Raw genomic sequence first — 13391 nt, forward strand, 5'->3', positions numbered from 1 at the left:
TGTTCGGAGTCCCGGATGTGATCACGAACAAGACGAGGAGTCTCGAAATGGTCGAGACATAAAGATTGATATATTAGACGACTATATTCAGACACCGGAAGTGTTCCAGAGAAGTTTTGGATAAAAATGGAGTGCCGGATGGTTATCGGAACCACCGGGGGAACTAACGGGCCTCGATGGGCCTTAGTGGAGAGAGAGAGAGAGGGGCGGCCAGGGCAGGCTGCGCGCCCCTCCCCCTTGAGTCCGAATTGGACAAGGAAGGGGGGGCGGCGCCCCCCTTTCCTTCTCCCTCTCCCTCTCCTTCCTTCCCCCTCTCTCCCTTTTGGCGGAAACCTACTAGGACTTGGAGTCCTAGTAGGATTCCCCTCTTGGGGGCGCGCCATAGAGGGCCGGCCGGCCTCCCCCTTGCTCCTTTATATACGGGGGCACGAGGGCACCCTAGAGACACAACAATTGATCATTGATCTCTTAGCCGTGTGCGGTGCCCCCCTCCACCATAGTCCACCTCGATAATACTGTAGCGGTGCTTAGGCGAAGCCCTGCGTCGGTAGAACATCAACATCGTCACCACGCCATCGTGCTGACGAAACTCTCCCTCAACACTCGGCTGGATCGGAGTTCGAGGGACGTCATCGGGCTGAACGTGTGCTGAACTCGGAGGTGCCGTGCGTTTGGTACTTGATTGGTCGGATCGTGAAGACGTACGACTACATCAACCGCGTTGTTCTAACGCTTCCGCTATCGGTCTACAAGGGTACGTAGATCACACTCTCCCCTCTCGTTGCTATGCATCACCATGATCTTGCGTGTGCGTAGGATTTTTTTTTGAAATTACTACGTTCCCCAACAGTGGCATCCAAGCCTAGGTTTTATGTGTTGATGTTATATGCACGAGTAGAACACAAGTGAGTTATGGGCGATATAAGTCATACTGCTTACCAGCATGTCATACTTTGGTTCGGCGGTATTGTTGGACGAAGCGTCCCGGACCGACATTACGCGTACGCTTACGCGAGACCGGTTCTCCCAACGTGCTTTGCACAAAGGTGGCTAGCGGGTGACATTTTCTCCAACTTTAGTTGAACCGAGTGTGGCTACGCCCGGTCCTTGCGAAGGTTAAAACAGCACCAACTTGACAAACTATCGTTGTGGTTTTGATGCGTAGGTAAGATTGGTTCTTGCTTAAGCCCGTAGCAGCCACGTAAAACTTGCAACAACAAAGTAGAGGACGTCTAACTTGTTTTTGCAGGGCATGTTGTGATGTGATATGGTCAAGACATGATGCTAAATTTTATTGTATGAGATGATCATGTTTTGTAACCGAGTTATCGGCAACTGGCAGGAGCCATATGGTTGTCGCTTTATTGTATGCAATGCAATCGCCCTGTAATGCTTTACTTTATCACTAAGCGGTAGCGATAGTCGTGGAAGCATAAGATTGGCGAGACGGCAACGATGCTACGATGGAGATCAAGGTGTCGCGCCAGTGACGATGGTGATCATGAAGGTGCTTCGGACATGGAGATCACAAGCACAAGATGATGATGGCCATATCATATCACTTATATTGATTGCATGTGATGCTTATCTTTTATGCATCTTATCTTGCTTTGATTGACAGTAGCATTATAAGATGATCTCTCACTAAATTTCAAGATAAAAGTGTTCTCCCTGAGTATGCACCGTTGCCAAAGTTCATCGTGCCCAGACACCATGTGATGATCGGGTGTGATAAGCTCACCGTCCATCTACAAAGGGTGCAAGCCAATTTTGCACACGCAGAATACCCGGGTTAAACTTGACGAGCCTAGCATATGAAGATATGGCCTCGGAACACTGAGACCGAAAGGTCGAGCGTGAATCATATAGTAGATATGATCAACATAGTGATGTTCACCATTGAAAACTACTCCATTTCACGTGATGATCGGTTATGGTTTAGTTGATTTGGATCACGTGATCACTTAGAAGATTAGAGGGATGTCTTTCTAAGTGGGGGTTCTTAAGTAATATGATCAATTGAACTTAAATTTATCATGAACTTAGTACCTGATAGTATCTTGCTTGTCTATGTTTGATTGTAGATAGATGGCATGTGCTGTTGTTCCATTGAATTTTAATGCGTTCCTTGAGAAAGCAAAGTTGAAAGATGATGGTAGCAATTACACGGACTGGGTCCGTAACTTGAGGATTATCCTCATTGCTGCACAGAAGAATTACGTCCTGGAAGCACCGCTGGGTGCCAGGCCTGCTGCAGGAGCAACGCCGGATGTTATGAACGTCTGGCAGAGCAAAGCTGATGACTACTCGATAGTTCAGTGTGCCATGCTTTACGGCTTAGAATCGGGACTTCAACGACGTTTTGAACGTCATGGAGCATATGAGATGTTCCAGGAGTTGAAGTTAATATTTCAAGCAAATGCCCGGATTGAGAGATATGAAGTCTCCAATAAGTTCTATAGCTGCAAGATGGAGGAGAATAGTTCTGTTAGTGAACATATACTCAAAATGTCTGGGTATCATAATCACTTGACTCAACTGGGAGTTAATCTTCCTGTTGATAGTGTCATTGACAGAGTTCTTCAATCACTGCCACCAAGCTACAAGAGCTTCATGATGAACTATAACATGCAAGGGATGGATAAGACGATTCCCGAGCTCTTCGCAATGCTAAAGGCTGCGGAGGTAGAAATCAAGAAGGAGCATCAAGTGTTGATGGTCAATAAGACCGCCAGTTTCAAGAAAAAGGGCAAAGGGAAGAAGAAGGGGAACTTCAAGAAGAACAACAAGCAAGTTGCTGCTCAGGAGAAGAAACCCAAGTCTGGACCTAAGCCTGAAACTGAGTGCTTCTACTGCAAGCAGACTGGTCACTGGAAGCGGAACTGCCCCAAGTATTTGGCGGATAAGAAGGATGACAAGGTGAACAAAGGTATAAGTGATATACATGTTATTGATGTGTACCTTACTAGAGCTTGCAGTAGCACCTGGGTATTTGATACTGGTTCTGTTGCTAATATTTGCAACTCGAAACAGGGACTACGGATTAAGCGAACACTGGCCAAGGACGAGGTGACGATGCGCGTGGGAAATGGTTCGAAAGTCGATGTGATCGTGGTCGGCACGCTACCTCTACATCTACCTTCGGGATTAGTTTTAGACCTAAATAATTGTTATTTGGTGCCAGCGTTGAGCATGAACATTATATCTGGATCTTGTTTGATGCGAGACGGTTATTCATTTAAATCAGAGAATAATGGTTGTTCTATTTATATGAGTAATATCTTTTATGGTCATGCACCCTTGAAGAGTGGTCTATTTTTAATGAATCTCGATAGTAGTGATACACATATTCATAATGTTGTAGCCAAAAGATGCAGAGTTGATAATGATAGTGCAACTTATTTGTGGCACTGCCCTTTAGGTCATATCGGTGTAAAGTGCATGAAGAAACTCCATACTAATGGACTTTTGGAACCACTTGATTATGAATCACTTGGTACTTGCGAACCGTGCCTCATGGGCAAGATGACTAAAACGCCGTTCTCCGGTACTATGGAGAGAGCAACAGATTTGTTGGAAATCATACATACAGATGTATGTGGTCCGATGAATGTTGAGGCTCGTGGCGGATATCGTTATTTTCTCACCTTCACATATGATTTATGCAGATATGGGTATATCTACTTGATGAAGCATAAGTCTGAAACATTTGAAAAGTTCAAAGAATTTCAGAGTGAAGTTGAAAATCATCGTAACAAGAAAATAAAGTTTCTACGATCTGATCGTGGAGGAGAATATTTGAGTTACGAGTTTGGTCTACATTTGAAACAATGCGGAATAGTTTCGCAACTCACGCCACCCGGAACACCACAGCGTAATGGTGTGTCCGAACGTCATAATCGTACTTTACTAGATATGGTGCGATCTATGATGTCTCTTATTGATTTACCGCTATCGTTTTGGGGTTATGCTTTAGAGACAGCCGCATTCACGTTAAATAGGGCACCATCAAAATCCGTTGAGACGACGCCTTATGAACTGTGGTTTGGCAACAACCCAAAGTTGTCGTTTCTTAAAGTTTGGGGCTGCGATGCTTATGTGAAAAAGCTTCAACCTGATAAGCTCGAACCCAAATCGGAGAAATGTGTCTTCATAGGATACCCAAAGGAGACTTTTGGGTACACCTTCTATCACAGATCCGAAGTCAAGACATTCGTTGCTAAGAATTGATCCTTTCTAGAGAAGGAGTTTCTCTCGAAAGAAGTGAGTGGGAGGAAAGTAGAACTTGATGAGGTAACTGTACCTGCTCCCTTATTGGAAAGTAACTCATCACAGAAATCTGTTCCTGTGACGTCTATACCAATTAGTGAGGAAATTAATGATGATGATCATGGAACTTCAGATCAAGTTGTTACTGAACCTCGTAGATCAACCAGAGTAAGATCTGCACCAGAGTGGTACGGTAATCCTGTTCTGGAAGTCATGCTACTAGATCATGATGAACCTACGAACTATGAAGAAGCGATGGTGAGCCCAGATTCCACAAAATGGCTTGAAGCCATTAAATCTGAGATGGGATCCATGTATGAGAACAAAGTGTGGACTTTGGTTGACTTGCTGAATGATCGGCAAGCAATTGAGAATAAATGGATCTTCAAGAAGAAGACTGACGCTGATGGTAATGTTACTGTCTACAAAGCTCGACTTGTTGCGAAAGGTTTTCGACAAGTTCAAGGGATTGACTACGATGAGGCCTTCTCACCAGTAGCGATGCTTAAGTCTGTCCGAATCATGTTAGCAATTGCCGCATTTTATGATTATGAATTTTGGCAAATGGATGTCAAAACTGCATTCCTGAATGGATTTCTGGAAGAAGAGTTGTATATGATGCAACCAGAAGGTTTTGTCGATCCAAAGGGAACTAACAAAGTGTGCAAGCTCCAGCGATCCATTTATGGACTGGTGCAAACCTCTCGGAGTTGGAATAAACGCTTTGATAGTGTGATCAAAGCATTTGGTTTTGTACAGACTTTTGGAGAAGCCTGTATTTACAAGAAAGTGAGTGGGAGCTCTGTAGCATTTCTGATATTATATGTGGATGACATATTACTGATTGGAAATTATATAGAATTTCTGGATAGCATAAAGGGATACTTGAATAAGAGTTTTTCAATGAAAGACCTCGGTGAAGCTGCTTATATATTAGGCATCAAAATCTATAGAGATAGATCAAGACGCTTAATTGGACTTTCACAAAGCACATACCTTGACAAAGTTTTGAAGAAGTTCAAAATGGATCAAGCAAAGAAAGGGTTCTTGCCTGTGTTACAAGGTGTGAAGTTGAGTAAGACTCAATGCCCGACCATTGTAAAAGATAGAGAGAAAATGAAAGATGTTCCCTATGCTTCAGCCATAGGATCTATCATGTATGCAATGCTGTGTACCAGACCTGATGTGTGCCTTGCTATAAGTTTAGCAGGGAGGTACCAAAGTAATCCAGGAGTGGATCACTGGACAGCGGTTAAGAACATCCTGAAATACCTGAAAAGGACTAAGGATATGTTTCTCGTTTATGGAGGTGACAAAGAGCTCATCGTAAATGGTTACGTTGATGCAAGCTTTGACACTGATCCGGACGATTCTAAATCGCAAACCGGGTACGTGTTTATATTGAATGGTGAAGCTTTCAGTTGGTGCATTTCTAAACAAAGTGTCGTGGCGGGATCTACGTGTGAAGCAGAGTACATAGCTGCTTCGGAAGCAGCAAATGAAGGAGTCTGGATGAAGGAGTTCATATCCGATCTAGGTGTCATACCTAGTGCATCGGGTCCAATGAAAATCTTTCGTGACAATACTGGAGCAATTGCCTTAGCGAAGGAATCCAGATTTCACAAGAGAACCAAGCACATCAAGAGATGCTTCAATTCCATCCGAGATTTAGTCTAGGTGGGAGACATAGAAATTTGCAAGATACATACGGATCTGAATGTTGCAGACCCGTTGACTAAGCGTCTTCCACGAGCAAAAAATGATCAGCACCAAGGCTCCATGGGTGTTAGAATCATTATAGTGTAATCTAGATTATTGACTCTAGTGCAAGTGGGAGACTGAAGGAAATATGCCCTAGAGGCAATAATAAAGTTATTATTTATTTCCTTATATCATGATAAATGTTTATTATTCATGCTAGAATTGTATTAACCGGAAACATAATACATGTGTGGATACATAGACAAACAGAGTGTCACTAGTATGCCTCTAATTGACTAGCTCGTTGATCAAAGATGGTTATGTTTCCTAACCATAGACATGAGTTGTCATTTGATTAACGGGATCACATCATTGGGAGAATGATGTGATTGACATGACCCATTCCGTTAGCTTAGCACACGATCATTTAGTTTGTTGCTATTGCTTTCTTCATGACTTATACATGTTCCTATGACTATGAGATTATGCAACTCCCGTTTACCGGAGGAACACTTTGTGTGCTACCAAACTTCATAACGTATCTGGGTGATTATAAAGGTGCTCTACAGGTGTCTCCAAAGGTACTTGTTGGGTTGGCGTATTTCGAGATTAGGATTTGTCACTCCGATTGTTGGAGAGGTATCTCTGGGCCCTCTCGGTAATGCACATCACTTAAGCCTTGCAAGCATTGCAACTAATGAGTTAGTTGCGGGATGATGTATTACGGAACGAGTAAAGAGACTTTCCTGTAACAAGATTGAACTAGGTATTGAGATACCGACGATCGAATCTCGGGCAAGTAACATACCGATGACAAAGGGAACAATGTATGTTGTTATGCGGTCTGGCCGATAAAGATCTTCGTAGAATATGTGGGAGCCAATATGAGCATCCAAGTTCCGCTATTGGTTATTGACCGGAGACGTGTCTCGGTCATGTCTACATAGTTCTCGAACCCGTAGGGTCCGCACGCTTAACATTACGATGACAGTTTTATTATGAGTTTATGTGTTTTGATGTACCGAAGGTTGTTCGGAGTCCCGGATGTGATCACGGACAAGACGAGGAGTCTCGATAATGGTCGAGACATAAAGATTGATATATTGGACGACTATATTCGGACACCGGAAGTGTTCCGGGGAAGTTTCGGATAAAACTGAGTGCCGGAGGGTTATCGGAACCACCGGGGGAACTAATGGGCCTCGATGGGCCTTAGTGGAGAGAGAGAGGGGCGGCCAAGGCAGGCCGCGCGCCCCCTCCCCCTTGAGTCCGAATTGGACAAGGAAGGGGGGGGGCCTCCCTTTCCTTCTCCTTCTCCCTCTCCTTCCTTCCCCCTCTCTCCCTTTTGGTGGAAACCTACTAGGACTTGGAGTCCTAGTAGGATTCCCCTCTTGGGGGCGCGCCATAGAGGGCCGGCCGGCCTCCCCCTTGCTCCTTTATATACGGGGGCAGGGGGGCACCCTAGAGACACAACAAGTGATCATTGATCTCTTAGCCATGTGCGGTGCCCCCCTCCACCATAGTCCACCTCGATAATACTATAGCGGTGCTTAGGCAAAGCCCTGCATCGGTAGAACATCAACATCATCACCACGCTTTCGTGCTGACGAAACTCTCCCTCAACACTCGGCTGTATCAGAGTTCGAGGGACGTCATCGGGCTGAAGGTGTGCTGAACTCGGAGGTGCCGTGCGTTCGGTACTTGATCGGTCGGATCGTGAAGACGTACGACTACATCAACCGCGTTGTGCTAACACTTCCGCTTTCGGTCTACGAGGGTACGTGGACAACACTCTCCCCTCTCGTTGCTATGCATCACCATGATCTTGCGTGTGCGTAGGTAATTTTTTGAAATTACTACGTTCCCCAACACCGTCAACTTATTAGGCCCACAAGTCTGCCTCCCACCAAGGTGGGTCCCAGCTAGCAGGGGGAGTATTCATTTCTTTGTGCATAATAAGGAGGCACTTCCGGTGGGTCCGAGCTGACAGCGGGAGGAACCTTTTTTCGCGAAATACGGTGGCCCATCCGGTGGGTCCCAGCAATCAGGGGGGAAACATTTTTTTGCAAAATAAGGTGGCCCGTCCGGTGGGTCCCTGCTGTCAGGTGGAGGAATAATTATTTTGCGCGTAATAAGAAGGCACTTCCTTGCGGCCGCCGTGGACCCAGCTGTCAGCCTCTCCACGTACAGTACTCTTCCGATGGAAGTCGATCGTTGACCATGTTGACCACGCCGCGCCGAGAGCACCAGGGCAGTGGACGACGGCGAGGCCTAGGAAGGGGACGACGCGGAGCCCGGGAAGACGCAGCGGTGGAAGCCCGCGCGGAGAGGAGTAGGAGGGTTCACTGGTTCGGCTGCGGTGTGAGGCTGCCATCGCCACAGAATAACAGGGGGTGTGGGTGAGTGGAGGGATGGCCTGGCCAGCGGTGGGAGTAGTATGGGGGCGGTGAGGCCTCCGCAGTAGCATAGCCGGCCACGGGAGGCAGGAGCAGGCGGCACGACCGGCGCTGCTTTGGGCGGCTGGACCAAGAAGACCAGAGGTTGAAGAAGCACTACGGCCGTTGGATGGACATCGTATGGTCACTGAAGCTAGAATTGTTTATATTGACTAAGTTGACAAAGCCCTTGGTACGCAACAACTTAGTAGGCCCACAGGTCAGCCTCCGAAACGGCGCGCCCCAGATGTCAGGGGGAGGAATCATTTTTTGGGCGGCCGAAGCTAAGAATATCCGAGATTAAAGAAGAAGCACGACATCCGTTGGATAGACATCCAACGGCCACTGCTGCTAGAACCGTGTGTTGACTATAATAAGTTGACAAAGCCTTGCATACGCGTCAACTTATTTTTTTCAGGGGACGCGTCATTTAGTACGCCCACAAGTGTGTGGCAGAGAACTTATAGCCCATTTGCGTTTTGTAAGAATGTACCGCCCATTTTTGAATTCTAATGGAATTTACAACAGCCCATTTACAGTTTGTTAAAAGTACAACCATTTTCTAGCTAGGACAATGATTAATAATTTCAACCAACCGTTAAAGACAGAATTCAATAAAATTTCCCACATTTTGATGGGATCCGAAATATTTTTATCCCGAAATTTCTAGTCAGATTAAACATAAATTTGTATTACGTAAAAATCCAACGAAACATTGGGCGCGCAACAATGAAAATTTAAGATTTTCAAAATCCATAATTAATATTTTATAAACTAATTTCGTGTTTGGTGCATTTTTTATAGTTACTGCCCAGTTTTTATAATTACATCCCATTTATTATTTTTTAAACCAATTTTCCTGTTAAGCCTAATGCATCCCTCCTAGGAAAGATTTGCAGCCCAGCGGGGCAAAGAATAACAAGTTGACCTTTCCTGGGTATTCCTCAAAAAGACGTATAGCTGGGCTAGCCATTTTCATCTTGAAAAAATTAGTATCTGGGCTGGATATCTGGCCTGGGCTAGATGGGCCATAGCCCGCCTAGTTAATACCCTGCTCTCCTCTGAACAACAACGAAACTATCGCCAAGAAAAACTCTGCAGTGCTCACGCCTCAAAAACACAAATACTGCTCGAGCTGCTTGGTCCCAGTTGTCCACCACACTTTGTGCAATTCTCTAATCTATATTGACTACATAGGTTGACAATGGTGTGGGACCATGATGTCAGGAAACCAGGAGAAAGCAAAAAAAAAATAGTTGTACATAATAAGGAGGCAATTGTGTACGTACGGCTATGGCCCTAGTGGGTCCCTAGTGTCATCCAGTCAAAATAAAGTCATCTCCTGAATCCTCATGTTCGTTGACGATGTTAACAATTCTTGGCGCCACGGCGAGCGCAACAACTCGAAGGACAACGGAGAGGGCCTCGCGGGCCCTACGGATGGTCTGATACAGCGCCCGCTGCTCATTCAGGAAGCCAGGATCATCGGACACCTATGAGCACCTTCGAGAAACTGAGACGACATGAAACAGTAAGGCCGCGCTTGGGAGCTCTGGTTTATTTCAAACATTTATTAACATACAAGTGTAATTTACTCGTCATCGGAAACAACGCATAAAATACAGACATAATGAAACCGAGGGCCCGAGGTCTGTAAGTAAAACCGGCGGGTTACGCGTGTAATTTGAGAGACCAGTGTATATTTTACGAGCACTGCTATATGGACGGCATTACCAGATGATACATGCACGACGTGCGTATCATGCCATCCATGGGCAAGGCTGAAACAACAGCTAACGGCTGGATTAGCAATCGTTCGAGTGTCGTTCAGCGTTTTTATCGTGTGTGAAGTACTTTCGATATTTTACTAGTCGAAATCGACCAACCAAGCGCCTTCGCCCAAGACCATATGCTTTAATTTATAAGCGTCAATTTTACAAGCGGTTTTGGTTGGAAAACGACGATCCAATCACGGCCTAATATCATGAGTTGGTCGGAAGATCATATGGTTTCATGTCTAACCTACCCGACTTGTCGTATAGGCTATGAATGAAACATCAGACGATGAACTTCTTAAGCACGGAAACAACAGAAGAGGATGATCTTCTTAACAAGCAAATCACTGGCATTAGATCAACATGCAAAATAATACGAAGCATTATTCTCAGGAGGCATGGTGAACAGCTCGTGATGCCGCATGCCACAACATTCCAAGCTCAACTTTGCAATCAAACACAAGGCCTGGCATTACATAGACAATATTCAGAACAAACTCTTAACACAGGAATATCTCAGCAGAGTAACTATTTACTTCTAAACTGAACACAGGAATAGGAAAAAACACTCGACGCTGCTCACAACAAGGGCGTCCCACTCAAAAATATCAAATGCATGTCTTTTGGCTAACATCAATGAGAAAATTTTGACAAGGTTGTCCAATTCCAATATATTAAACTAACATCTTCTTGCTAACATCAATGATTAAACTTTGACAAGCTTTTCCCATTCAAAATATGTAATGCCTATGATCGTGGAGTCCTGTCGTAGCTTCTTGTACTTGTTTGGGCACTTTTTGCCCAGGGCACTCCATGTGTTGTTAAATTGCCAATGGTCTCTGCAGACTAGTCATGTCACTGGTGTCTAATAATACTATGTAAAGCTTCTCGGTCATTCCTTCTGTAATGTAGCGCAAACAGTGACTGCTTCTTTCTGCAAAGTGGAACGACCAACTGGACCCAGTAATGCAGCAGTTTGCCTTGGACACATTGGCTCCTTTTGTGCAGTTCAACTAAAATCGAAGTCGGAATAAAACCGAGCTTTAATTTTGATATCCCTGTAAGCAACAATAGGTATAAGGGAAACAATTACTGAGAAATAACAGTTGATGACTTGTACTCCCAGAAGAAAAGCATCTACTGATCTACTTTATCTTAATGGGAAACAAAGCAGGAGAGTAGCAATTCTCCATCAGTGTGATTCATTCATATTGACTGAGACATTATCTTAACAATGCCTTGTTTCAACATGTATAAAGAACGACAAAGCAGAAAAGTACCATTCCTAAAACAATGCAACTGATTCATTTTAACAGAGACATTATCTTAATAATACCTTGGTTAAACATGTAGAAAGAACTACAAAGCAGGATAGTACCATTCCTAACAAGTGTTGCAGTTTTGAACTAAGATTCAGTAGTTAATTAATTCTGAGAGTGACATTGCTTAATTTTACCAGTGGCATTAGATTAACGAAAAGCATAAACAGTTCCAAGGGAGAGTGGGCGCAACAACAGTATGTGGTTCCATCTACTTATAAAGGGGGTGATGCAGAGTTTGTTGTAACAAAGCAACAAGCATCATGTCTGGGTTGGTCCCATTTTTGTTCACTACTTAATGGGAAAAGACAGCAATACAATAGCTTCAATTCAACATTTATTTAAAACAGTACCAATACAAGTAGCACAACATCTCAAAGCACACTGCACAATCATGTGGATGAAGGCCTGTACTGACCTTTCATGAGACGGACAAGATAAAATACGAATCTGCCAACACGAATAGGAAATCCAATCTCGTTTTGTGCAGTTGCACTGAAATCAAGCAAAGTGTTTCGCGTAGGGAAGCAAAATGTCGCAATAGCAACAAGTTGAATAGATATCCCTGTTTAAACAGAGGCAAAAAAGGAATCAATTACTGGCTAATAAAGAAGGATGAAACATGCGGCCACAAAAATGGTAATCCCGCCAATCCCTAACAAGTGTTGCAGTTTTGAAATAAGATTCAGTAGTTAATTCTGAGAGTGGCATCAATTACTGGCTTATAAAGGGGGTGATGCTGAATTTGTTGTAACAAAGCAAGAAGCATCATGTCTGGGTTGGTCCCATTTTTGTTCACTACTTAATGGGAAAAGACAGCAATACAATAACTTCAATTCAACATTTATTTAAAATAGTACCAAAACAAGTAGCACAACATCTCAAAGCACATTGAACATCATGTGGTTGAGACCAAGATTTGAAACAACTCGCCACGAAGACTGGAAACAAATCTCAATCTCCTTTTGTGCAGTTCCACCAAAATTAAGCAAAGTCACCGTTGTGACATTCAAGTTGAACTGCACAAAACACTCTTAAAACATAAGTGTTTCGAGTAGCGAAGCAAAATGTCGCAATAGCAACAAGTTGAATCGATACCCCTATTTTAACAGAGGCAAAAAGGAAACAATTACTTGCCGATAAAGGAGGACGAAACAAACGGTGATAGAAAGAAGCATCTAACTTATCTTGGATGGAAAACAAAGTAGGACAGTAGAATTTCTAAAACGGTTGCATTGGTTCATATTAACAGAGACATTCTCTTGAAACAATATTCGTTAAAAAATGTAATTTACTTTTAATAGTGGCATTGCTTTAATTTTCCGGCGGCATTCTTAGATTAACAACAACAAAATAGCTGTATGGGACATGCGAGCACCATGTGCGTCCACACGTATAAATGGGTGATGCAGAGTATGTAGCCAAGCAGCATATATGCGCTGGTCCCATATTTGTTCTCTTTGAACCTTCTTCCTATGTGAGGGCAGCAAATCTAGTCCTGCACAAACTACCTGACCCCCAGTTTCTTTCCCTTTTCAACAAAGAGATTGGTTCCTTACAGATGTGTGTACTAGGTTACCCCCTTTTCCCCTTTTCGACCTACAAAGCGGCTGGATAGCCAGTCTATACTACTTTTCGCCCCTCCTTTCCTCATTGAACCACATCCTAGATTCTTGCTCCATCCCACCGCACCCTTCTTTCCTCTTTGAACCAAGACCTAGATTCGACTATAGATTGAAAAAGATCCACATGCAGCTAGAGCAACGACGGTTTCAAAGAAACTTATACCTTAGGGTCGTCGGGATGTGGCAAGGCGTGCGGCAGGAGGCCGGATCTGCCCACACTACGTACGGCAGCGAGGAAGAAGGGGTCGGTGGCCCTCCCGCACAGGC

This window comes from Triticum aestivum, chromosome 7A, assembly GCF_018294505.1.
Source record: "Triticum aestivum cultivar Chinese Spring chromosome 7A, IWGSC CS RefSeq v2.1, whole genome shotgun sequence".
Classification (NCBI taxonomy): domain Eukaryota; kingdom Viridiplantae; phylum Streptophyta; class Magnoliopsida; order Poales; family Poaceae; genus Triticum; species Triticum aestivum.